General features: G+C 43.0%; 2 long non-coding RNA genes across 2 annotated transcripts; both read right to left on the bottom strand.

Annotated features, from left to right (window-relative positions):
- Positions 1-7,178: 7,178 nt before the first annotated feature.
- LOC124178475 lies at positions 7,179-17,444 on the bottom strand. Its single transcript, XR_006869813.1, has 3 exons — positions 17,380-17,444; positions 9,781-9,787; positions 7,179-7,188 (listed from the first exon to the last, which is right to left on the bottom strand). It is a non-coding gene; the product is annotated as an uncharacterized LOC124178475 (long non-coding RNA).
- Positions 17,445-18,306: 862 nt separating this feature from the next.
- Positions 18,307-18,938, bottom strand: LOC124177668. The gene is made up of 2 exons (XR_006869649.1): positions 18,853-18,938; positions 18,307-18,509 (listed from the first exon to the last, which is right to left on the bottom strand). It is a non-coding gene; the product is annotated as an uncharacterized LOC124177668 (long non-coding RNA).
- Positions 18,939-24,010: the final 5,072 nt, after the last annotated feature.

Here is a 24,010-nt window from a genome sequence, read left to right as displayed (position 1 = left end):
AACACGTCGACGCTCATCTCGGTAATGAATGCAAAAATGACGGGAGCAGCTTAATAAATGATTCTTGCTTCGCGTAGCTCTTCGATAATGGAGATTATTTCGTTATTGTGACTCGGATTTCCCGCTGCCTGAGATGCCAGGAGTAAACGAAGATGCTCCACCAACTCGTTTGGATCATCCCAGAAGACGTATTCCGTTTCAACACCTTGTCGAGTTATCATAGCTTGCGGAAGTAGACCTTTACCCTTTCGGCGAGGTAATGGGGAATAATTCATTAATTCGGCAATGACATTTCTAAATTTGTAACTGTTATCGTTTCGAACAGCTCCATCGGATAAGTAATACTTCTTATGCGCGTTCGTTGCGAGGATTATGTTTTTAAAATTTTCCCAATCTCCGGCGCTCACAGAAGAACCGTCGGGCTTCTTTTTGAACAAAAGTTCCAGCAAACCCTTCGTTTTCGGGTAACGCGTTCGCCAATACGAACATAGTCACTCTCAAAAGATATCAACGAATCACCAATCATTAGTCCGTTTGAGAGGTTGCGTACACCGTACACGTTATCCAATTCGCCTTTTGTCTTCGCATCTCTCATCAGTGCAAAATACTCGTCCTCGACCGGTGTTTCTACGACTGTTTCATCCCCCGCCGAAGCAAAAGAATCATCCATTTCCGAGACAGTTTCATTTTTCGTTTCATTTTTCATCTCCTTTATTTCTTCTTTAATTTCTTCCACCTCTTGTTTGACAGGTTTGGTATCTTTTGTAACATTGACCAGTTCTTGCAACGGAGCCACTACTGGTTTGAAAACGTCACTCAATTTCTGAGTCGTAGATTCCCTGCCCGACTTGAGCAATCTGTGTTTTCGACGGATCGCAGCACTTGCTTGAGCGATCTGATGTAGGACATCTTTTTGCTTGGAAATCTCAGAGCTCTGCATGTTGACGCAACTGAGTCTGCAACGCTACTGCGTCTCTCGCTCGAAAACGCTAGATTTGATTCCTTTTCCAGGCTAACAAAAGAATCGAATCCCCTCCTGTATCGTCCTTCGTTGAGCTCACTGTCTTTGTCGATCACCAGAAACCCGTACTTCTCACCGTTCCAGCATGCAGAGCACACACTTTTAAAATCTGTGTAAGACATATCGGTGTTCACATGGTCGTTGTATACGTGTCTCAGGTTCATATCGTCTTGTTTGAATAACACGAGTAAGTTTACGTTGTCGCGCACGAGACGTTTGGGAATACGCGCGTACGTCTGACAGAGATGGAAACAGTCAACGTCGTGATGTCTACCCATGCTAAAGTAGGCTCTAATATTGTCCTGCTTCTCGCACGCTACATCGTCAAATATGATTATTGAGTTGGGCCGTGCTTCTTCCGGTGGAATCACTTGCTCACGCTCGGTAAACGCAAAATACTCCGTATTCTCAACATGGTCCAGCAATTGCTTCAACAATTGGTATTTAGGTTGGTTGAGAGATTTCGAGTAGATGTAGACATTTTCAAATCTGAGTCCATTGGGATGGGTTATAAGTGTGAGCAACGCATTAGTTTTACCACAATTCGACGGTCCACAGAATATCGCACGTACACTGTTCGGGAGTAATTCACCGTGCCGTTTGTGGTTTTCGACATTTTGCTCCGAAAGTTTGTCAAAATTCATCACGGGAAGCTTGGTAGGTTGTTTCTCAAACCGCATCTCGGACATGACTGATCGGATTTGCTATAAATACCCCGTTTTAAAGCACATTTCTTCAATCAACGCACGAATATGATCGCGTACAGAGGTAAACGAAGCAGCAGCAGGCGGCAACATCGTGGCAAGGGTCTGGTGAATAGAATCATCAACAAACTTCCGATCGAGTTGCATGTTCCCGGTTACAAATACTGCGGTCCTGGTACGAAGTTGACGAAAAGACTCGCGAGAGGCGATTCCGGTATCAATCCTCTCGATGCAGCGTGTAAGGAACAAGATATAGCGTATTCGAAAAATCGTGAGAACCTTGAGGTTAGAAACAAGGCTGATAGGGTGTTGGCTGACAAAGCTTGGAAACGGGTTCTCGCAAAGGACGCAAATTTAGGTGAGAAGGCAGCCGCTTGGGCAGTAGCTAATACAATGAAAGTAAAATCAAATCTCGGAATGGGAATGCGAAAGTCAAAAAATGTGACCTTGAGAAAAATTGTAAATGCTGCAAAACGTTCTATGGTTCCAAGCAACGATGCAAAAGTAACTATCGAATCTGCGCTGAAGGGAGCTGAGAACGCCGTTAAAAAAGCGGGTGGGAAATGTAAAGTGCGAACACCTCGCGTCCTACCGGTACCTTCGAAAGTCGGTGGTTTTCTACCGTTTCTGATTCCTATTTTTGCCGGTCTCAGCGCTACAGGTGCTTTAGCCGGTGGTGCGGCAGGTATAGCAAAAGCTGTGAACGATGCGAGCGCGGCTGAACGAGAATTGGAGGAAAGCAAACGACACAACAAAACTATGGAAGCTATCGCGTTGGGCAAAGGGCTTCATATGAAACCGTACAAAACAGGTCTTGGTCTCCATCTTTCAAAAAACTAGATGCGACGCTACCACGTCGAGCGTTGACTAATTGGGACTTGTTGAAACATGCAAAAATCTTGAAGGTTCCGCATTTCCGCGGTGTTTTCATGCGACACGAAATGCCCGAAAACGGTCCACGAAAAAACGAGTCAGCTATAATCAACCTTGACGACAAAGACGGTCCGGGAACACACTGGGTTGCATACAAGAAACGCGACAATAATATCGATTACTTTGACAGTTTCGGCAACCTTCAACCACCCTCAGACCTCATAAAATACCTCGGCGTTGGTAGCGTCAAATACAATCATGAGAGGTACCAGGATTATGATACATTTGAATGCGGACACTTGTGTCTGAAATTTCTCAGTGGTGAGCTATATAAACATGGTGCGTGATTCGTCAAAGTCAGTCTACCACTCGCAGTCATGGATGATTCGTTAACGTTAACGATTTCGGGAACCTCTTCGATACTCAAGGCACAATATTTCCCACCGATCGAACTTGCTCGTGATAAAAGTTATGCTCTTGGCTTGGTAGAGCTGTTAACCTTTAATTCGATTCCCAACGTTGATGTCGGTCACAATAAAATTTACGTAGCCGACAAAGTGATCACCATACCTACCGGCAGCTACGAGATCGAGGACATAGAAAAGTATCTTCAAAACGTGCTAAGAAATACAGATATCAGGCTCGCCATCAAACCCAACAATAATACATTACGCAGCGAAATCACATGCAACCACACGATTAACTTTGAGCCGAATGATTCCATTGCTCAACTTTTGGGATTCACACCACGTGTATTGGAGGTTGATAAAACTCACGAATCAGACGTGCCTGTAACTATTCTCAAGGTCAACGCGTTGCGAGTCGAGTGTAGCATTACAACGGGCGCCTACGTCAATGGACACAAGGTACACACTATTCACGAGTTTTTCCCGACCGTCCCACCAGGATATAAGATCGTGGAGGTACCGTTGCACTTCATTTACCTTCCGATCACCGTCAAGACGTTAGATCACGTTCAGCTCCGGTTAGTGGATCAAGACGGAGACATGGTTAATTTTCGTGGAGAAGTTATTACTCTGAGACTACACATCAAATCGCAATAAACGATGGGAATTGTATATAACAGACTGTCAAAGAGTAGGTATATCAGTAAGTCGACATGCCCCGATCAAGTCAGTCGTCGTTCGATTCCCGAACCGCTAACACCTCGAAATGTGGGGTTCCTGATAGCTCTGGGTCTGAAACTGACACCTTTTGGAAGAGGAATTTCCGACAAATAAAAATCCGATTTTGCTTTTTTATCATCTGCTACGTGCCATGGAGGAGGAAATCTTGAGCATTCAAACACCAGTCGTCTTTGACGAATCCGTTGCGCATTACGAGATTCACGCTCACAAACCTTACGCCTCGTCAACTTTCAACGACAGCGATGAAATTCGAATCACCGTTCAGCATCAGGATTTATGCATATTACCCAGCAAAAGTTCGGTACATATCCACGGACGACTCCTCAAACCTGATGGTACAGCTACTGTGAACACACAGCTCGTCAACAACGCCATCTCTCATCTGTTCGAAGAAATTCGCTACGACATTAACGCAGTTGAGGTCGATAGAAGCAAGAACGTTGGCTTGACAAGTCTCATGAAGGGTTACGCTTCCCTGCACCCTGGTCAGACTTGGCTGATGGAGAACGCTGGATGGCTCGATGTAGAAGAGAAGAAAAAATTAACCGATGCCGATGGTTACTTTGACGTACTGATACCGCTCAGCATGATATTGGGTTTCGCTGAAGACTACCGCAAGATCGTTGTCAACGCTAAATATGAGTTAATTTTGACGAGATCAAAAACTGACGTCAACGCAATCATGCAGACTCAGGAGGAGGAATTCAAAATCACGATCAATGCAGTGGAATTGTACTTCAAATACCGTATTTGAAACTCGCGGATCAGGAAAAAGTTGACCTACTAAATTTCATTTAGAGAGATCCGCCTATTTCGATGAGCTTCCGCAGTTGGGAATTGTACGAATATCTCTTACTTCCCACAACATCGAAACACGTTTGGACTGTGAAAACTTCCACTCAGCTTGAAAAACCTCGGTACGTCATTTTGAGTTTCCAAACAAGTAGAAAGAACAAGACCGGCAAGAACGCAAGTCATTTCGATCATTGCAATATCACGGACGTCAAGCTATTTTTAAACTCTCAATCTTATCCGTACGGTAACCTGAACCTCAACATGAGTCGTAATCTCTACGCGCTCCTGTACGAGATGTACGCAAACTTCCAAGCTACCTACTACGACAAGAACCCCGAGCCGTTGCTGACAAAGAGTGAATTCCTTCGAGACGTCCCCTTATTCGTTATCGACTGTTCAAAACAAAATGAATCTTTGAAGTACGGACCTGTCGACATCCGTCTTGAATTTGAAGCTAAAGCCAACTTTCCCGCTGAAACATCGGCGTACTGCTTGATCGTTTACGATCGTATTGTCAAATACAACCCGCTCAGTGGTGGGGTGAAAAAGTAGGTATAAAAGCTGACCCGTTCCCACCATCTCGCACAGTTCAAAGATGGAGCTCATCGTTGACGTACAAGGCTTTCGTAGACCTTTCAACAACACCTTCACATTAAAAGAATTGGCTATAATTTCAATCTACTCGGAAGCATCTCCATCAGCGTTTTTCTTCAAGCCACCTTACAAATGGAATTTACTGGACGTCATATACAAAAGCCAAAATTCTTGGTTAGAACGCGATTTTCACGGCTTACGTTGGAGCTGTGGAACCATACCTTTTGAGGAAGTTGACCGGACCATTCAAGACAGGCTGTGCAAAGCTCAAACCGTGTACGTAAAAGGAGAAGAAAAACGAGATTGGTTGCTCAAAATCGTTCCGAAAGTTGAAATCATCGATATGTTGGACTTTGACTGCCCGTCGCTTGAAACCCTGCAAAATACTTCAGCTGTGTCTCTGAGATGCGACCTTCACACAATACCCAACGCAATCTGTGCAGCACGAAACGTTTGCATACTTCAGAATTGGCTACAAAATCATCGTACTGTCCGGATGGCGAGGCTGTACGATTTGTGTTACTGCGCAGAAGCGTCTACAAGAACGGTCCCGCATTCCTGGCGAATATATCACCCTGGTCATGATACTGTTGAATAGAATTATTGTACTATTTTTGTGAAGTAATTGTCAACCGTACTCTAAAAATTGTACTCAATAAAACTGTTTTTTTTCAAAGAATATTCATGAAATAATTTTATACCTTCACCTTAGCTCTTAAGAGATAATTTTTTTCAATACGAAGCTTATGTAAGATTCGACCTTGCTCTCCATCCTAGACCGAGCTGTACTCAAACCGAGTTATGTTTTGCATTCCTAGAGCGATAGTAACCCAACACCGCAGATCCTTTGCTGTGTACCGCAGCTATCGGCCGACCTTGCCCTCCGGTCTGAACCCGTCCAAATACTCATCGTAGAGTTCACATTACATGACGCAGCTCGAAACCCTCCATCGTTGCTTAGTGTTTTTCGGAGTAGCATTTTCTTAGGTTTTGAGACTTAATTCTAGATACAATTACAAGGTACAAAACGTACGTAGGATTAAAGGTATACAAGATCGATAAATGAAAAAATATTCATAATTTCAATCTTATTTTTGTTTATCGAACGTAAGACTTACACAGAACATTGGATATTTAAATGCGATACTCAGATTATACGTATACGAATTCAAGTTGACCGTACGGTCCGCCAAGATAGCGTAGATGCAACCGTATCTCCTTACTGGCTGTCGTCACCTTCTGGAACAAATCTTCATTTTCGTGGAGGGCCTTGGTCAGTCGGTTGGGCAGAAAAATCGTGAAAGCGTCATCCAAGTCTAGAACGATTTTGTCTCCAAATTTCTTTTTAACCCGACGAACGCCACTGACCCGGTATTCGAAGTAGACTTCGAGGTCCGAGAGCTTTTTCAACGGCAGAAATGTCTCCAGGCGAGCGACTTCGTTCAATTTTGAAAAGTCCATGATCGTTACGGTCCAGTTGCAGGTGCTCGAAATCTCTTGTGAGTTGATTGAGATCGGATCTGATTTTCAGCAGATGTTTTACTTCTCCAATATTCTTGAGGAGCAGTTCTAGTCGTTTCTTCAACTCACGTTGTTCCAGAGCACTTCTCATTTGCAAGAAGAACAGCTTCAGACTGGCGATGAAGTTTTCACTTTTCGCTTATATAACGTTCCCCCACCACATAATTTGATAGAGGTTAAGGAATGTCACGGGGCTGATATCAAAGTTTGTGTATGCGCGCGCACCTTTTGGCATTCGAAGAGCGATAGTAACCCGACACCGCAGATCCAAGGCTTTGAATGTACCGCGACGATCGGTCGACCTTGGATATCAAACCGACATCCGAGTAAGTGAAAAACAATTCTCGGAACCATTAATTTTGGAATGTCACGTGGTTGATAACGTGGGAAAGGAATGTGAGGTGGTTGATGTTACACATCAGCAGTCCTACCGTGGGAAAGGAATTCGGAGTGGTTCATGTTACACATCAGCAATCCTATCGTGGGAGAAGAATGCGGGACGGTAGAAAAGTTCTCGCCCCCGCTGCGCCCACTACCGTTGGCAGGCGAGCACTACAGACCTTCGGTCGGTAAGATTGTCGGTAAAACAGCAAGATTTTGACCCTCGATCGATACAACTGTCGGCAAGGTTGCACGGTTTTGACCTTCGGTACGGCAGACTGTGACGTCATCGCGAAAAAGGGTTTGAGTCTGGGCTGCGCGGAGCGGAAAAGGGTTTGAGTCTGAGCTGCGCGGAGCGGCTTGGTGGGCTGCGCGGAGCGGCTCGGTCGGTAAGTGTCGGTAACAGGAATCTGCGTGTAGATCCGGCCTTACTGTACTACTAAATTTTGTAATTCCCATTTGATTAACACGTAAGAAATCTTATTCTGACGGGTGGAGGGAGATAATAATTTGCCTATGCAACGAACGGAACTCCTATAGTAGCGCTTGACAGTTTATATTATTATATAAATTTATGAAATTTAAAAATTCGATTAATTTTATAGAGCATTTTTACTTATATTAAATGTCCGACTATATATATCCTACGTTGATCGACATATATACATATATACTATATATTGTAACGTGGCATTTCTTGCATGCATGCCCGCTACAAGGTGCTCCCTAAACCTTGGGCGGAACCCAGAGATAAGGGCTTCAGGGATCGGGTCGCGAAATCATAATAGAAGAGCGCCAGAATTGGAGTCACGCACCCGAGCTTCGACAGGGACGAAATAGCGCATTGCGACCAAGATATTTCAGGCTTTTGTTTTTTTTATTTTTTTTGAGTGTACCGGCTACCCTCCAGCGACAAACTCCGACGCTGAACATCTTTCGAGGCAAGACGAAACCACGGAGATCTCGCGGGAAGGACACCGAGGCTGCGGCGGGGGAGGCAACGCAGATCTCTGCAGCACGGGAATCCAAGGCGGACGCGATTCCCGATGGCGCCAACGCGCCGCAGCTTCCCCGCTCACCCCGCCTGCTCCAGACCAAAGCAACCGCGAGACACCGGCTAGCGACGAGGGAGCACCACCCCACCCAACCCCGGGACACCGTAGAGCTGCGCGGAAGACGACATCGCGATCTAGCGTTAAGTTCTGCGCCGTGAAGCGACGACAGGTGCGCATCAAGTTGCCCAATCTCCGAAATCGATAATGGATCGATTGTTGCGCATTCTTAAGTTTATGACGTGACGAAGAGATTAGCGTGACAAGATCGGAGTTACGGCCGATCGGCCATCGAAAAGACACTCGAGTTCTGGCGACCAACCAAGGTTGTAGTCTGTTTGCGAATTAGAGTAAGATTCGTGTTTCTAGTTTGTCGATACAAATTTGTGGTTGCGAGGAATATTTGGCTGGCGCGAATTACGAGGGAGTTGGGACATTCGTGCACTGGATGTGGAGCGGTAAGCGCTGTTAATATTCTCGCGGAAGAATTTCGAGAGGCAATAAATATCGGCTTGTCGAGGAACGGATAGCCATCGAGGATTTGCGTTATCGAAAGTGCTCGAAATTCTTTGGCCGATACCTCTGCTTGGTGATCGTAACCTGAGTTGTGCGTAAGAAAGTAGAGTCACGGGTTTGAGTCGAGACACCATTGGTTCAAATTGATTGCAACCAAATTCCGTTGCACGGGGTCACGTCGAATCAATTAAGATAAAGTGTCATTTCTCGTGTAGGATGCGAATCGTCAAAGGGGGAGCGTTCGAACTCGCGAACCGCGTTACGACAGCGCGGAAGAAGTTGAACTCGGATGCGTGGTAATGAGTTGGCCAAAAGTAGGAATAAGAAAATAGGAACTAAGGTAATAATTAAGATTGAGACCCACGCGGCCCGTGCGACCAGATATAGTTTGTTTCTCTGCCTTCGAGCTTAGTAGTCAAGGTGACGATTAGCGCGATACCGTAGAGGAAGATCGCGGTCAGCGCGGCGGGTCAAATTCTGTTTCGGATTTTGAGTTATTGTTTATTGTTAAGGCTGCGACTAGCGCTCGTAGGCAGTCGAAGTCATCTAGATTTAGTCATTTTTTTTTCTCTTTCTATTGTATTATTTTTTTTTTTTTTTTTGTTAAATCTAAGTATTTGAGTTTGAATCGCGAAGAGCGAATATTGAATTATTACTTCTGTTGTTTTGCGCTTTGAATCGCGAAGAGCGACTGTTGAATTATTATTTCCCCGGTTTGTATTTTGAGTCGCAAAGAGCGACGTTTGAATTATTAATTTTTTTAATCATTTTTCTTTCGTATTATCGTTGACTGGAAATATATTATTTTGATTCTATCATAGCTTGGTGAAATAACGGGTTGGTGTTGCGTATCTCACGCTTTCTCTACCCAAAAATTATCCCTCCCCTATCCGTGGTACTGAGCTACCGAGCATATTGTCGCGGCATAGCGCATTAACGATTTCGAGGAGTGCTGATCACGCCAGGCGCCCAACAACCTTTCGCGATATTGTTTTCAGATCCAGGGTACATCGTGGACGACAAATTATTGTGCATGCGGTAAATTCTTGGTCATCTTCTCCGAGTGGCCGAGGTGACGGAAAAATCCACGTCACAATACATACTACGATATATACTATACATATATGTATATGTATATAATCATATAAGAGAAAAAATGTGATTTTAACATTGACAAACTAACTCAAAAATAAGTAAACAGAATGTTGTGACTTTTACTTGTTAGGTAAACAACCAAATAAAAGTCAGGGGGGGCAATGTGAGGTCAGATAGTACGGTGACATGCCAGACGCGGCTTTCGGGACGACGATGATGTGGGGGACGGCATTCGCCGTAACGCGGGAAAGACTCTACGAGAAGACGCCGAAAGAACAACGTTGATTCAATACCTCGTAGTCCTTATTTCTATTATTCTTGGACGATTTTTACAAATAAGGAAGAGTGAAAGGCCATCTACGAAAGTGAAAACTGCTAAACCGACTTCAAGATCGATAAACAGAACCAAAGCTAAGTAAAACAAAAATAACAATAAACAATCGGTGGTTTGAAGAAGAATAACATTCATAGACGCATTGGGATAAAAAGAAAAACAAAACATTTTACAGTGAACATTTAATGCATAAAAGGACGTGTGTGAACCTAGCATCTCATGTGCTGACATTTCATAAAAACATGGTTGTTCCTGTAGCATTCCTGAGAGTTCTATAGTTCCTAACAGTTTTTATCAATAGTTCTAGTGAATTAATACTCAAAAACTAATTATAGGAGAATGAAATGCTAGCGGCCGGAACCTAGCATTTCATAAGTTAAAATAACGATTTCTATATACCACAAACGAAATCAAACAAATTTTACGAGAGTTCTTTATCATTTTCGAACGATTGGTAAATACGTCTTACATTTTCCACTGTTTTAAGCGATGTTTTACAACGAATAAACCAAACCAGACCCAAAAAAATGACATACTGGCGCATATTCCAATCCAAAAGCTGAGCACGGAAGATATTATGGTGGCATTTGCTTTTTCCAACTACGAGGCGAAGATTTTCGGCCTCCTGAATTATTTATGTCAGTTGTTTACGACAAATAAACCGAAGAAGACCCGAAAGTGAAATGCTGGTTCGTATTTCAACCCAAGAAGAAAGAACGGACGATATCATCGAAGTACTCGTTTTTCCAACTACGAGGCGAAGAGTTCCGGCCTTCATTTCAACTTCCCGTTTTTCTGTTTACAGCGAAAAAAGAAAGTTATTGTGATCACCCCGAAAATGAAAAGTTGAGTTTTCAACGAATCTCCACGTTTTGAGATCTACAAAATCATCTTCGACCATTTTCAGATGGACGCTGTGTGTGTGTGTATGTATGTATGTATTGTGACGTGGATTTTTCTGCACCTCGGTCACTCGGAAAAAATGACCGAGAACTTACCGCGTGCACAATAATTTGGCGTCCACGATGTCCCCTGAACCTGCAATAAGACCGCGAAATTTGTTGGGCGCCTGGCGTGGTCAACACGCCTCGAAATCGGTAATACGATATACCGCGACCATATGCTCGGTAGCTCAGTACCGCGGAGAGGGGAGGGGTAATCTTTGGGTAGAGAGAGATACGCCACACGTACGTTGACAAGTTATTTCACAAAGCAGCGAGAAAGTTAAACAGTATATTTCAAAATAGTGATAATACAAAAAAAAATTAAAAATAATAACAATACTGCGGACGCTTGTCCTCGCGATCCCAAACGCAAGCGCTTAGCTTCCAAAAAAAAAGAACGAGCAAACAAAATAATCAATCAAGAAGAAGAAAAAAAAAGAGAAAACAAAAATATGAAGGGATCCCGAAGACCTCTACGGCCTACGTGCGCTAGTCACTATACTACTCGTGACCGCTAATTCACACACTAAGAGAAACCAAAAGCAAAATCGGACGCGACGCGCTGCTCGCGATCGTCCTCTACAAAACGGCGCTAATCGCCAACTTAATACTAACTGATTATGCCAAAACAAAAAAAAACTAAACGGAGGCTAGGCTCGTCGCGGTACCCACGACCCTCCTCTAGGAACGCCTATTTTTATTAGCGCGCACCCGAGCTTCACTTTCTCTGCGACGGCGGGACGCAGTCGCGAATTCGAATGCTCCCCGTGAGACTGCTCGCGACCCACACGAGAACGGAGGGTGTATCGGACGAAGTAGAATGACCCCGTGTAACGGATTTCAGTTACACTTAATCTCGAGGCAATAATGTCTCGGCTCAACCCGTGACTCGACTCGATTTCCTGGATCCCCCGAAACTAGCGCTACTCCCTCACGCGCAACTCAGGCTACGGTCACCAAGCAAATGTATCGGCTAAAGAATCTCGAGTACAGTTGCTAACACCAATCCTCATTGGCTATCCGTCCTCGGCAAGCCTTTACTCTATGAACGCCAGAACTTGAGTGATCTCGGATGGTCGCAACGCCGATCTCGTTACGCTAATTTTTCGTGACGTCATCACCCTAAGAATGCGCAACAATTGATCGGTCATCGATTTTGGGGATTGCGCAACTTGTCGCGCACCTGTCGTCTCTACGCGGCGCAGAACTTGTGGCTAGATCGCGATGTCGTCTCCCGCGCAGCTCTACGTAGTCCTGGGGTTGGGCGGGGTGGTGCTTCCTCGTCGCTAGCTGGTATCTCGCGGTTGCCTTGGTTGGGTATAGGCGGGGTGAGCGGGGAGGCTGCGGCGCGCCGGCCGCCAGCGGGAAACGCGTCCTCCTTGGATTCCCGTGCTGCAGGGATCTGCGTTGCCTCCCCCTCTGCAGCCTCGGTGTCCTTCCCGCGAGATCTCCGTGGTTTCGCCTTGCCTCGAAAGATGTTCAGCGTCGGAGTTGGTCGCTGGAGGGTAGCCGGTACACTCAAAAAAAATAAAAAAAACAAAAGCCTGAAATATCTTGGTCGCAATGCGCTATTTCGTCCCTGTCGAAGCTCGGGTGCGTGACTCCAGTTCTGGCGCTCTCTAGGATTATTTCGCGACTCGATTTTCCAAACCCTGATTCCGGGATCTCGCCCAGGGTTCAGGGAGTCTCTTGCAACGGGCAGGCCTAACCGAACTGCCACGTTACAGTATATACCGGGACAATCTGTTGAAACTATACATACAATGCGCATGCGCCAAATAAGTCAATCTTATTGGTCGGTGAAATCGCCTCGCGACGATGTTTTCGTCTGCTGAGGAGGGGATCAACGTACACAAAATGAGACAAGACTCAAGAGCTGTAAATCTCTCGTGCATAAAATCGTGGATTGAGGTTATGTTGCTGTTATTTTTACGTAGCGTGAATTGTCTAAGAATACTATCGTTCAGCAATACCGTGGTCGATATCGAAAAATATTGAACGGACGCAAATATCAAATGATACAGAAATTGGATGTTATTTATTAAAAGAAAAAATCTGAAATTCAATGTGAAATGTCACTAACAAGTGGGAGTCTGGACAAACAGAGGTAGGTAAGTAAAAGCAATGTTTATTGTGAACAGATTCTTTATTTACATAAAATTGAAAATGCTTCTCATTAACGATTTATGTTTAAAGCATTTTATTGGAAATTAGTTGTATCCAAAAATACCAAAAGATCCAGTCTGATAATAATAGCTTCGAATATTTTCAGGTACAAAATAATTTATTGTCAAAGTGGGACTAAATTTGTCAGGCATGGAAGCATGTAGGTAAATTTCTAATCACGTGGTCTTTGACAATTACACTATTTTAACATGGATTCAATGATAAAAATCGTTTTTTTTTCTCAGCAGGCTCGAAGTTTAAACTTTGATTAACACGAGGAAAATTATGCCTTACCTGATGGTCAAAACGTTTAGGTGGCAAGGATCCTGGTTTTTCGAGCGGTGCAATCATTATAACCATCTAACCTGGTTGTTTCGTCAGACATCAGGTGCCAGAGTGAATTTCATCAGACCATCGCCACCTTCTTAATATCAGTTGAGGCAAAATTGCAGAGCGGGATATACTACAGATCATAATCGCTGAATATCCCATCATTTCACTTTGATCGAGCCAATAGCGATAAGTTTGTTACTTAACCGTTGCCGCCAATTCGTTCTACCGAGGAATCATTCTGTGCACCATTGTAATTCGCGCTGAAGCGCCGGGTTATTTACATCTTTGTCCTCTGGAATGGACCTGTCAAAACGTGCGTTCTGTGTTTTGTATTCTGCCGTTTTCTTAATACGGTCAACGAACGTCGAAGTATCAGTCGCTTCGCATCCGCTCTTTAGAAAGAACAAGTGTGAGTGAATAACTATGAATAATGTACAAAGTGATACGGATAGCGAGGGTGAGGATATGTCTAATGATGTGCCAGCTGAAATGCTCGCTGCAGCGAAGGAAATAGCATTAAATTCATTGCCGAACATTTCCAAACAAAAGTACACAAAAGTGTACAACGAATTCAAAAAATGGCGCAGCACAAAGAAGACAACGTCATTCGCCGGAACTGTTTTACTTGTGTATTTTAGGGAAATTTGTACGCAGCGCGCTCCATCGACACTATGGGCTAGATATTCTATGCTAAAAACTACTATGAAAGCATATGATGATATCCATATCAGTACATATACACAATTGCTAGGATTGCTAAACAAGAACAACTCGGGGTATAAACCCAAAAAATCCAACGTATTCACCACAGCTGATGTGTCCAAATTTCTTAAAGAAGCACCAGATACAGAGTATCTTGTAATGAAGGCATGTATTCTGTAACGTGGCAGTTTTACTGCGCGTTCCACACGGCTCCCCGAACTCTAGACGGACCACCGACTTAGGGAGCACGCGAAGTAGACCGCGGCTCATTTCGAAAAAGAGCGCCAGGACAATAGTCACGCATCCGAGACTCTAAGAGGGGACCACCGCCGGTTTAGCGAATAAGACTTTTCAGGATTTTTGTTTATTTTTTTTGGGTGGCGAGTAAATGCGGCTTCGGACAGGGGATCGGCAGCAAATTCGAACGATGTTACCGGATGGCAATCGCGGCGGATCGCAACGAAAGGAGGGCCTCGCACGAGGCTACGGAGAGAGCGTCAACGGAGAGCTCTGCCGCGAGGGAATCCAAGGCGGACGAGATTCCCGTTGGTGGCCGGCGAGCCGTAGCCCCCCCCCCCTCCGTCGCCCAACTGACGACAGGTGCCCTCGCGAAGTCATCACCCCGCCACTGTCAAGCTACGGGGTACACGAGACTGGTCAGCCAATCAACACCCCGCGACAGCGGAATCCAACGATAGCGATACGCTAGATTGTAACAATTGCGTAACGAGAACCCCAATGCGAGCGGGAAAATTTTGACTATGGATGGCGCCTATGTTCGGGGCATGTTCGAATTGCGGCTCCGATTAGCAGGACTAGTCACTTGAGTCCTGGCGACCGGTAGCGATAGTTGCGTGGCGAGGAAGTTTAGAAAAAAAAAAATAAAAAGCAAAGATACTGTGTGGTTGTGATGGCTGAGACAGGCGTGGGAGAATTTCTGGTGTGGCTGAGGAGCGGTAAGCGCTTATAATTCTTTGCGGGCACATTTCGAGCGCAAGTTAAATTGGCACACCGATAAACGGTCGGCCCACGCAATATTAGAGTTAGAGTAGCGCTCGAAATCTGTTTGCCGATCTCCTTGAGGATGACCGTAGCCTGAGTTTCGCGATAACGCGTAGAGTCGCGGTTTCGCGTGGGGAACAATTTCGGAGTGAAATTGAGTGTGGCCAAATTCCGCTGCACAGGGTCTCGTCGAGTCTGCGTACGTAAAAAGGGTGGTGAACTTTGAGGGAATAGAGACTACGACTTGAGCTCGGATGCGTCATAATACGCTATACACTCGCGCGATTAGAAAAGCTTTCTAGAGTGATTAATTTGGTCACGATTAGCGCGTCGAGGCACGTCCTTTTTGATTTAGTTTATGAATTATTGTGCATCAGCAAGGTGGCGACTAGCGCCCGTAGAAATAAGATACCAGCTAGATTTAATCAGAATTGCGATTAGCGCGTCGAGTATGATCTAGATTACGTTTTTGTTTAGCGGTTTATAATTAAGTGACGAGTAGCGTCGTAGTTGAGGCCGATCGCGGGCAGCGCATCGAGTCCGATTTTGTTTTTGGTTTTTGCGAGTTAAGGTATTGTTAAGACGGCGACTAGCGCAAGAAGGCCGTAGAGGTCTCCTAGATTTATTCATTTTTTTTTTATTTTGTTTGTTTCTCCCTTTCTTATTTCTTTTGGATTAAATTTAACCCGTTGTATTTGGAATCGCGAAGGACGACTTGCGCAGTCGTATGATTATTTTTATTTTTAATTTTTTTTGTAACATCGCTAACGAGAAATATATTATTGGAATTTTATAGTGATTTGGCCAAACCACGCATTGGCTTACTTGTGTTACATCTCTCTCTATCCAAAATTTACCCCTCCCCTCTCCGCGGTACTGAGCTATCGAGTATATGGTCGCGATATTTCGCATTACCGATTTCGAGGCGTGTTAATCACGCCAGGCACCCAACAAATCTCGCGGTATTATTTTAGGTCCAGGGTACATCGTGGACGCCGATTTATTGTGTACGAGGTAAGTTCTCGGTCATTTTCTCCGAGTGATCGAGGTGCAGAAAAATCCACGTCACAATACATACATGTATATTAATTTCTGTATAGCGACACTTGTCGTGAATTGAAAAAATCAAGCTCAGAAGTCTAAAAATTCTTCGAAATTGATTGCGTCACACGTAAAATTCGTTTTGTTATTAGAAAACTTGATATAATCTCTTTAATAGGCGTTACTAGTAATGGAAATTTCCGATGCTTGTCGAAGGGAAGAACTGTCTAACTTATGTATGGATGACGTAAAATATCATGGTACTTTTTTGTTCGTAACGTTGCAAATAACAAATACTAAAATTGTGAGAAGATTTACGGTAGTAGGTGAATTTTACGAAATAGTGAAAAAGTATATGGAAAAACGCCCAAACAACTCCAAAACAAACAGATTCTTTTTGATATATAGAGCAGGAAAATGTGTGTTACAGCCTCTTGGCATTAATACGGTTGGAGGCGTACCTCAAAAAATTGCAAAATATCTTCAAATAAAAAATCCTGAACTCTATACGGGTCATACGTTTCGAAGATCGTCTGCTACGATACTAGTTGACGCAGGAGCAGATATAACAGTTTTGAAAAGACACGGCGGGTGGAAATCGAACACAGTCGCAGAAGGATATATTGAAGATTCCATGCAGAACAAAAAAGCAATCGGTCATTGTATTGAAAGTGCTATACCGTCCGGATCGAAGAATTCGAAGCGCTTGAAACTCAACGAACATACGAGTATAGCAGAAAATGAAGAATCATAAATTTTTGATAATACGTTGTATCCAAATCCATCTGAAAATGCTCATGTATGTACTGATACCCCAAAAGTAACAGTGATTCCTGAAACTCCTAAAGAGTCGTATGAAAATTGTAGAAACAGACTTGATATTGGAAATAATCAAACAAATCAGGCACCAGAAGCCATTAAAAATGTATCTATAACCACATCAGAGTCATTAAAAAATGAACCGTTTCATTTTGTAAATTGTAACGTTACGATAAATAGTAATAATAATCGAAAATAATAAATAAATCAGATTTTTCTTAATTTAATAAATTTATAACAGTTCTATAATTAGTTTTTTTGGGGCTTCGCCCCCCCGAACCCCCCCCCCCCCCCCCCCCCCCCCCCCGTCCCAGCGCCCCAACGCTACCGTTATATACGTTTCAATTATTCAAAATAATTGTAGTGGTCGAACTTTGCGCAGCTTAATAGGAAAAATAGTATACGATACTCGTGCGCACGTAGGTAATCCCGAACGACCTACTTTGCGCACTCGTATCGTCATGTACTATTTTCTTTCCTCATAATTTTCATCAGTTATAACTGACAGGTCCAGCAGTATATGCGGGCTGTACACGAATTGATCCTCCAGAATATTTTTGCACTTTATGCAGGTTCTTCTTGTCACCAAAGCATCATCGATAGCTTCTTGCATCATATGAAATCCGTCGTTCAACAATATATCAACGTTATCAGAGATTGTAACGCAAGGATGACTGTTTTGATAGCCGCAACATGAAGAATTTTTAGTACAACTTGGCTGTTGAGCAAAAAGGTAATCGGCCAAGTGGCTAACATTGCAATGAGCATCTAGACGCGTTATTGTACTAGTGAACAAGATCTTTGCATCTTCAAACAAGTTCAATTCCAACAGAATATTAGCTCTTTCCACGTAATGTTTGGCATTGATTTTCTTCTTTTTCAGAACTGTGAGAGCCAATTGAACGATAGGACTTGAGGATGAGGCAATTTCATAGTGATAACTCTTGTGACACGCAATACCACTCAAAATTACTTGGAATATCGAATTTAAAGGACATGTTCTAATGACAGAAATGCTTTTGTTTTTGATAGTCATGCAACCTTTCAGAAGACCATTTTGAAACATTGGTAGCTGTGGATTGCGTATATCCTTAATGTAGCCCCATACTGGGCATTTGTCGAGACATGTCTGCTTGTATCTTTTTTTGGGAATGGGTTCTTCATCAGTTATCTTATCCATATGAATTTTTTCAGCTTCATTTCCCCAATTTTCGTTAATATACCACTGCTTAAGGGGTTAGGTGGGTTTCAAAAGCTCAAAATAGTTACATTTTTATGAATTTTTCTTTATTTAATCAACAGAATATTTCATTCCATCAATTTAACACATAAGAGATACATATTTTATAAGTAGTTTGTGAAATTTTCATTGGAAAATATTGAAGATTAAGGCGTGGACACGTCGTCTGCTATGACCCCTCAAAAAAAGTTCTCTCGGCGTAGTCAGGATAACTCATGACAGATTCATCTGAAATGCAAAAACCAAAAATTTTCTGTTAGTAGATGTTTAAAACTCGTGCTTGGACGAAGGAAAAAAAAAACAAAAATTACATTTTTGGCCGCGTTGAAAACAAAAAACCCTTATTTTAAGTAAAATTTGCACCCTTCATGGCCTTGAAATATTACTTGGAATAGAAAAAAAAAATTCCTTCGTTCAAGCACGAGATAATGTTATTTTGAAGAAGTGTGCAAAATTTGAAAGAGATCGGTTCATAAGTTTTCGAGAAATCGTGACTACCGATTTCAAAAATGTAGTTTCGAGAAAAACGCGATTGAAGATTTCCAGAATAGTAGCCAATCATCGTACTTACACCGTATAATGATGCAAACCCACGTTTTTTCCACGTGCCATCACCTGACACGGTAACATCTGTCGTATCTTCAACATTATTTTCATCACACGTTAAGGGGGGGGTACACCATGCAAGATTGAAAAAATCGATTTTTTTTTTTTTGGCTTAAATGATAGATAATTGTCATAAAAATAATGTCCAGTTGGTTTTATAGCGAAAAAAAATTTTTTTCCCCACTTTTTACTCATTTTTCGAGAGCGCGTCGGAGTACTCTGAAACATGCGGTCGAGCGGTCGAGCGCGGTAAAGCGATTCAGGTAATAAATACGTTCAGCTTCCTTACCATATAGTGAGAATCGATTTAGCTAAAGGTAATAGACTTCTTTTCTGTATTATTTCATATTTTACACGTTAGAGGACGTTTTAAAAATGCCACTTTGAGAAGGACGCCGTTGCTTAGTCGGCGTGGAGCACACGTGAAATATAGTCGTTCTTGTTATGAAAACTTTATTTTTTCGTCGCCAAAGTTCAAAATGACAAAGAAAAAAGAAAATAAGAAGTTATATACAAAAGAAAAAGGTGATCGACAAAATCCTAATCGAAAGTGTTATCCGCATCAAAGACGGCGTCCTTCTAATAGGTTTGAATTAGAAGCTTGCGATGAAGAATTCGTAAGTGCGTCTGCAAAGAAACTACGAACAGAAGATGACGAAACGGAATTCAGTTATGAGCGCGGATTTGCGTACCGTATTATTGATTTTCTTGGTGTTTTTACGTTGCTGTCTAGTTTTTTGTGTTGTAAAGTGTGCCATGGTGACGTTTCATTTTCGGAAAGTTCGTGTCGTGGTCTTGGTTTTAAAATTGTTGTGAAGTGTACTAAGTGTGGAGAAAAATTAATTAATTCTTGTCCACTAATTAATAACAAGGCATATGACATTAATCGCCGCATTATATTGGCCTTTCGATTAGTTGGTCTAGGACTAGGTGCAATAGAGAAGTTCTGTGCAATCATGGAATTGCCACGTCCGGTGTTTCAATCATTTTACGCCAAAGTATTGGGTATTATCTCTACAGCAGCGAGATCTATAGCAGATGCATCTATGAGAAGAGCAGCTGAAAAAGAAAAAGCAGCGTCGAAAGCAAGAGGGGAAAAGGGATTGACGGTTTCAGGCGATGGCAGCTGGCAAAAAAAAGGTTTCACCTCACTGTTCGGCTTTGTGTCTCTCATAGGCTGGTCCACCGGTCAGGTAATAGATCTTCTTGTAAAATCAAAGTTTTGTCAAGCATGTAAAATTTGGGAGAAAAGGAAAGGAACCGAAGCGTATGAAGAATGGTTAGAGAACCACGAAGATGGGTGTTTGAATAATCACGAAGGCAGTAGCGGAAAAATGGAAGTGGACGCAGCGGTTGAACTGTTTGCTCGATCAGAAAAGTTGTACGATGTTCAATATAAATATTACATTGGAGACGGAGATACGAAAACTAAAAAAGGAATTGCAGAGAGTAAACCTTACAAGAATTTGGAAGTAAAAAAAAAAGAATGCATTGATCACGTACAAAAACGTGTAGGTACGCGGCTGCGAAATTTGAAGAAAGCTAACAAAGGTCTTGGAGGCAGAGGTAAACTGACAAATAAATTAATCGATGAATTATCTTTATACTTTGGATTAGCGATTAGGAGAAATCCTAATTCAGTAGAAAAAATGGAAAAAGAAATTTGGGCGACTTTGTATCACAAAATTTCCACCGACGAGAAACCGCAACATGAGGATTGCATGCCAGGTGTAGACTCATGGTGCAAATGGCAAAGGGCAAAAGCCACAAACCAACTGGAGAACTTCAAGCATGATAAAGCACCAATGTTGCAGGAAGTTTACGACGCTGTCAAACCTGTGTACGAAGATTTACTCAAAGGAGATTTGCTTGAGCGTTGCTTAGGAGGCTATACGCAAAATAGCAACGAGAGTTTCAACAGCGTTGTATGGTCTTTCGCACCAAAACACTTTTCTAATGGAAAAACTGTAGTTGATATTGCCACCAGTATCGCAGTCTGCACTTTTAATGATGGATTTAAAAGTGTAATGAGAATTATGACTGCTTTAGGACTCAAAATTGGCGAGAATTGCTACACGTACTGCACGAACGTTGATGACGAGCGAATCCACTATGCCGAAACTAGCATGAGTGAAGGGGCAAAAAATGCTCGTAGGAGATCCAAAATTGAAAAAAAAGCAGCTGAGGATGCTCTTGTGGAAGAGGAAGGACCACAGTATGGAGCTGGAATCGATGACTAAAGGTAAACTACTTTTTTTTTCACTTATTTTAACGAAAAACGAGAAAAAAACTTTAAACGCGTTTTTCTCGAAACTACGTTTTCAAACGCGTGCGAGTTGGCATTTCTCGAATTTTTATCCGATCCTTATGAAACAAATTTTTTTTGATTCGTAATACCTTCAAGCAGTCCACTACGTACCACTTTTTTGATATCTAGTCTCAAAAATTTTTTATGATCGTTTAAGTGACGATTTTTTTTTTTTTCAATTTTTCGACCACGTTTTTGCGACTTCAAACGGTCAAAAAAAATTTTTCAGACTAGATATCAAAAAAGTGGTACGTAGTGGACAAGAAAACATAATATACAACTAATTTTTTGTAATTTGTGTGTTCTAGGACTATCCACGACTCCACCAAATCTCGCACCGCATTTTTCCGAGCGGCTTTGGGGATCCAACTGTCACGACGCCATTTTGAAATTTTTCGACAATAAAAAATTTTTTTAAAGTTCTCAAAGACTTATATATTAATGTATTCAAGACCGCATGTTCATAAATAAATCCGTTTTTTCAAAAAAAAATCGCAAAGTTGCAGTATTTTTTTTTGCTTGCATGGTGTACCCCCCCCTTAATTCTTTTTCTTGATTTGCAGCAGACAACCTCCATATACCTGCGTCACGCTTGGTTACAGCCTGATGGGTGAAACATCCAAAGGCTAAATCTCTTAGAATATGACTTGGATCGTTTTAAAATTTCAAAGGAATATTCTCAACATATTCAATTATAAGATAAGCAAAAAAAAAAATTCGATTTTTTGAAATCTTGAAACCCACCTAACCCCTTAAATTCAATAGGCGTGCTGGTCTGGCGGTTTTCATCGATAGTGAATGTTCAAGCATTCCCTACAAGACTGTTCGTAGATTCTATTGCATTTGTGACCGATCCAACTGTCACTGAATGGTTGACAAGTTGTTGTTTCGAAATAATATGACTCCCATCAATCTCAGATAAGAAATCAGTGCCATGATCTTCATTTTTACTGAAATTAGATTCTTCGAATTCGCTCGCAGAAGAATAAATGTTAGCAGGTAGGTCTGATTTTTTCTTTGATTGCCCTCGGTTCTGGTCGCTAATTGTTATCCTATCGCCCTCGTTTGATGCAAGCTTTATCTTACCATTTAGACGCTCGTTAATATGTTGTAAAACGAATTTATCGGGGCGAGTTGGTAGGATGCCTTTCAACGATCTTTTCATGTCAACAATCTCTACTTCTATGGCAGAAGATGTAGCAATAATTTGACCCCGTTTGAAGTGAGGTCGCATTACACCGGTCCACAGCGATGCGTAGGGCATAAGTTGTTTTTTGAATTGCTTGGCGAATTCAGGATCGTTGCAACTGTTTATTATACTTCCGCTTTTCGATTGTTCAGCAAGATTTTGTGCGGTGCGTTAAATTGTATCCGCCCACATTTTCCAATCAGTATCGGAAGCATGATCGTTCTGTGAATCATCGTCTCTATCTTGATCGTCTTTTTCTTGGCAGCCTTCATTAGCCAGTCCATCGCAGTGATCTTCTTCGTCAAGAGATGTGCCACGTATCACATCGTTTATCAATTGTTTTCGTATTTCAGAATGTACTGCCACGTTATTATTCGTATAACCAATGAATTCGCTCAAAGATACTACGAGTACTTTTTTTTTTCAGCGGTGAAGGGGAAATCTTCAAAAGACATCCGGTTGTTCAGGTGGATGTCATCGGATAGTGTCGGATTTTTACCGGCTAAAACCCCTCCGCCGCTCATCACCCAGGACGAGGCGGAACCGCTTTCGCATTACTTCACCTCGTCCCTGTGGCCGGCCTGTTCTCCTGGCCTCTCGCCCACACGCACAGCGTGTCTTGCTGCCGGCTCGCGGAATCTGCTGTCACAGCAGTTCCGACCCAGCTCATGCTTATTTACCTACTTAACTAACTACCTGCTACCTGCTAACGCAGTTGCGTTTATTAATTTTGCGTTAGCATGCCTTATACTACCTTAGTTTACCTATAACGCAATAGCGCATCATGTTAGTATACTTTATACTATTCCCCACCCCCGCGCAATAGCGCTTCAGCCTATGTTAGACAGTATGTGTTAGCACTCGCAACACGTTGGTTTACTGTAACCTTAATCTCTACGTCACTTATTATATAATGCTGCTCCGAGCGTAGTCAGGTCTCCTGCTTGCCGCAGCCTGTGGCCCGCCGGCACGGAATTTTGCTGACACAAGCGTTCCGCTTCGGCATGTTCCAGTTTCGCTTCACTGTGGGCTTGACCCACTGCTGGCGCGGAATTCGCTGCCGCATTGTTTTGTTTCGCGCCAGCCTGCTCGCACCTGTCGCAACTTGAGTCACTTAAATTTATATCACATTTCGCTATACCATTTAATTAATTGTTTTGGTATTTTTCGCATTGTCACTTAAGTCGGTCACTTGTCACTCCTGTCCCTTGCAATCCCTTCGGATTAGTATCCCTGCCGTCACTCCTCACCAGCATGCTGCTCGCGCTTTTGTAGTGGCCTTGTCCCCTACCGGTCGTACTGCTTAGCCTGACCTTCCTTGTCAGCCTCCAGTCAGACCTGGTGACCCCATCCTCAACGATGGTGCGATAGTGCGGGAACATTCGTTCATGCTCCGCCGAGCTGCCACATTAGCAGCTGGCAGTGAACACTATCCCGTCCCGCACCACTGCGTCACGCCAGGGGGGTTGCATTTTCAGCGGGCTGGTTGAGTTGACCAGCTGCTGGGTCCCCCCATACCGTCCCTTTAGGTAGAGGATGGCCCGGTTATTACCTAGGTAATTTACATCACCGTAGGTCATCCGGACCGTCGCTCCCTCCCCCACTGGCCTGGTCGCCGGAGGCCGG

Source organism: Neodiprion fabricii, chromosome 3, assembly GCF_021155785.1.
Source record: "Neodiprion fabricii isolate iyNeoFabr1 chromosome 3, iyNeoFabr1.1, whole genome shotgun sequence".
Classification (NCBI taxonomy): Eukaryota; Metazoa; Arthropoda; class Insecta; order Hymenoptera; family Diprionidae; genus Neodiprion; species Neodiprion fabricii.
Note: the sequence above shows the minus strand (reverse complement) of the source record. Positions and strands in the feature narration are given on the sequence as shown.